Here is a 3,904-nt window from a genome sequence, read left to right on the forward strand (position 1 = left end):
AAATGGAGTTTGTGAATATGTGTGAGACTAGAGAGTTCAGTTTTTGAAAAAATTGTTTCTATTTCAGAAGATTAAGAAATTTGCTCATTTGTAATTAAAGAAGTGAAGGCATTTGTGATTTGGATGGGGTTGGAGGATTGTGATGAGGATTGAATAGAAAATTTATGGAATCTCTTTTGCTCTCTACTTCTAGTTATCCTGAGTAATTTATCTCTAATCACAAGTTAATAATCATATTCCAAATCTCAGAAACTTTCTTTGATAACTGGTATATTCAAAATCTCAAATAACTTTTGTTATCTGGGTTTTTGATATTGTTTGGCAAATTTCAAATGATAAACAATATCTGAAACTGTATAGATAAAATTTGTAACAGCCAATGATATTAGAATGAGATGTTTCTAGAATTCTGCCCGTTCACGAATTCAACCTTGAAAAAGATATTGGATAATACTATCCTGCAAAGCAAAACATTTATATCGCCACTTTCGATGAAAGCACAGTACTGCAATTACAATGCCAAATCCCACTCCAAAACACAATCCAACTGATACTGACCACCATCGATTCATCTCGTCTCCATCTCCATCTCCATCTGTGTCTGTATTTCCTGTGCTATTCCATTCTACTTGGGCTCCTCTTTGGCCGAAACCAGATCTCAGTGTTCTGTTTTCCGAGGGAGGCCCGTGAAGATTGGGGTTTCCTACATACGAAGAAGCCTCAAAGGTTGTAAACTGATTCCCTTGTGGAATTAACCCAGAGAGATTGTTGTTTGAAAGATTTAGAACAGAGAGGAAAGTGAGATTGACAAGATCTGCTGGAAGGTTGCCCGATAGAATATTTCCTGAAAGATCAAGAGACTTCAGATGAGCCATACCTGCCAAGGATTTGGGAATGCTGCCGTTTAGATTGTTGTTTGAAAGGTTGAGAGAAATTAAACCCTTCAGATCTCCCAGTTCCTGTGGAATATTGCCCGACAACTTGTTGTGTGAAAGATCCATGAACCTGAAGGCGTTAATAATCTTAGGGTATAGAATTGGCCGCCCTTTAATCCAGAGAGTGACTTGATTGACGAACATTATGTGGAAGCTGGGACCAGCGTAAAATCCATAGCTTGTCTCAATCAAGCTCATCTCTATTTTGTCACTTTGTGTCTGATTTGCCATAGCTTTCAACCTCATCAAACTCTCAGGAATATGTTCTGATAAATTATTATGAGATAGATCTAGAATCTGCAGATTCTTAAGCCTGAGCAACTCACCGGAAAAACTTCCTTCAATGTTATTAAAAGCCAAGCCAAGAATTCGTAACTCTGCCAATTCTCCAATCCAAATTGGGATCTTCTCCTGAATTCTATTCTTGCTTATGTCAAATACTCGAAGTTCTGAACAATTTGCAATAGAAGAGGGGATAATACCTTGCAATTTGTTTTCACTTAAATTTAGTGTTTCAAGTATAGTAAGATTTCCTAGCTCTTCTGGTATCTGCCCTTCCAGATAATTTTGAGCCAGATTAAGGATTGTTAGTTGGGAACATTTCACCAGATTTGTTGGAATGACATCAGTTAGCCTGTTCTTGGATAGATCCAAATATATCAATTCGTTATAGGCAGAGCATATAGACTGTGGAATAGAACCGTTTAGCCCATTCTCTGATATGTCTAAAAACCGTAGAGGACAGTCTGGAACAGAGCCATGTAAGCTATTGTTATGCAAGTCCATCTTATATATTAACCTTGAAATAACAGGGGGTAGAGAACCTTCCAGTCGGTTATGTGAAAGGTTGAGAACTTGAAGACTGGGTAGATCCCACAACCAGGTAGGAATATTTCCCACGATTTTGTTAGCTGACAGGTCGAAATCTATCAACGAGTATTGAGTGGACAAAAAAGAAAGGATCTCCCCTTGAAGATTACAAGACCTTAACCCCAGGTAAGTCAGTTGGGCAAACAGTGGAATCCAACTTGAAGAGATATTAAATGTAAGATGGTTGAAGGTTTGGTATGTCCAATATGGAAGAAGAAATGCTGCCGGTTAAATCGTTGGAGTCGAGCAACAACCTTTCTAACAGGACAAACTTTGAAATGGTATCTGGAATTGTTGCGGACAATTGGTTGTTACTTAGGGACAGCCATTCGAGGGAGGACAAATTTGAAATGGTATGTGGAATTGTTCCAGACAACTTGTTGTTACTGAGCTTCAGAAATCTGAGGGAAGAAAGTCTACCAACAAATGACCCAAGCGGCGGTAAATCCCCGGTTAAATTATTATATGAGATGTCCAACCATTCAAGCGTTGAAAAATTTGCAATCGAGTGAGGTATTACATCTCCTAGATCATAGTTATATGACAAATCAAGATATCTCAGACTTGAACGGCTCACGAAATTAAGAGGAATGGAATACAACGAATTGAATGAAAGATCTAGATGGGTTAAGTTAGTGAGGTTTAGGAGAGGTGGTATTCTACCTGAAAGCCCACTTTTAGCAAGGCGAATCTCTTTGAGATTGGAGAGGCTGCCAATGGCGTTACCCCAATCCTCAGAAGCCATTGACAGGTTTACAGAAGACATAGCCAGGTATTCCAAGCTTCTCAGTTTTGATATCCATCTTGCAAAACTCCTACTCTCCAATTCGCCTGTGTAGCCCCACTTGAAGGTTGCTGAGAGATCCAGGTGGCGCAAGGCTGTCATATTACCCAATTCTAGAGGAATCTCACCACCAAATTGAACATTTGCCAAGTCAAGGAAAGTAAGCCTCTGGAGTTTTGCCAATTGAGGAAGGAGGTATGGCAGTGCCACTGAAATAATTATCGCTAAAATCCAGGTGGCGTAAATTTGTAAAGTTGCCTAATTCCAGAAGAGTCTCACCTCCAATTTGAGAAGATGCCAAGCTAAGGAAAGTAAGCCTGTGGAGTTTTGTCAAAAGAGAGGGTATGGCAGCAACATCGAAGTCATTGCTGCTCAGATCCAGGTGGCGCAAGGTTGTGATGTTACCCAATACCAAAGGAATCTCACCTCCAAAATTCGCACCCGCCAAGCTAAGAAAATTAGGCCTGTGCAATTTTGCCACCTGAGTTATGACAGAATAATTGAATTCGTTCCAGCTCAAATCCAAATGTTGGAGATGCTGCAACTTGAACAGCGACGGGTGGATCTTCCCAGTCAGAGGACGCGAAAATCCCCCATCCCAGCATTCATTTCCGATATCACAGAGGTATTGAAGGTCGAGGAAAACAACGTGACCGGAATTATAGTCACACATGACACCCTTCCATTGACAACAGTCGAATTGTTGCCATGAATTTAATCGGCCAGAAGAATCATTGAGGCCACCTTTAAAGTCCAGTAGATAACTTCTTTCATCACCTCGGCAAGCGTTTGCGAATGAGAAATGAAAGAGCAGGGCTCTCATGATGCCCGTGCAGAATGAAAGGGGATACATTATTGCTTAGAAAAGCTCTGAATTGCGAAGTTTTTAGCGATTAAGGATCAATAAAATAGCCCTCTTCCTTATAACACTTTTTTCACGAATTTATGGTCGGTCTTTTTATTAATCTTGGACGGAATCTTTCTTCTGCCACTGTTACTGAACTCGTATATGTCTATTCAATTATAAGCTCTTCTTGATTGATTTTACATATTTTCCCGTCTCTTTCGTGCATTGATGGTGTACAATGCTGCATTTAGAGGTCCACTACTCCATCATGACGGAAAAATCCATATCATTCTAGGGTCAATTTATTGGGATCCCATTATCAGATATGATACACATTAGTATTTCTTTTCTTAAAGCGTCCAAAATAGGGTAAAGAAAATGTAAGATAGATGCATAATTGTGCAACAAAAAAAACAGAGAGAGCCATCCATAGGACATTTTTTCATTCAATTGCGAATAACCATATTA

At 39.5% G+C, this 3,904-nt stretch overlaps 1 pseudogene; it reads right to left on the minus strand.

Annotated features, from left to right (window-relative positions):
* Positions 1 to 236: 236 nt before the first annotated feature.
* On the minus strand, positions 237 to 3,674 carry LOC149544566 (receptor-like protein EIX1; annotated as a pseudogene).
* Positions 3,675 to 3,904: the final 230 nt, after the last annotated feature.

This window comes from Cupressus sempervirens, chromosome 8, assembly GCF_028749045.1.
Source record: "Cupressus sempervirens isolate cs-2001-9-10 chromosome 8, ASM2874904v1, whole genome shotgun sequence".
Classification (NCBI taxonomy): Eukaryota; Viridiplantae; Streptophyta; class Pinopsida; order Cupressales; family Cupressaceae; genus Cupressus; species Cupressus sempervirens.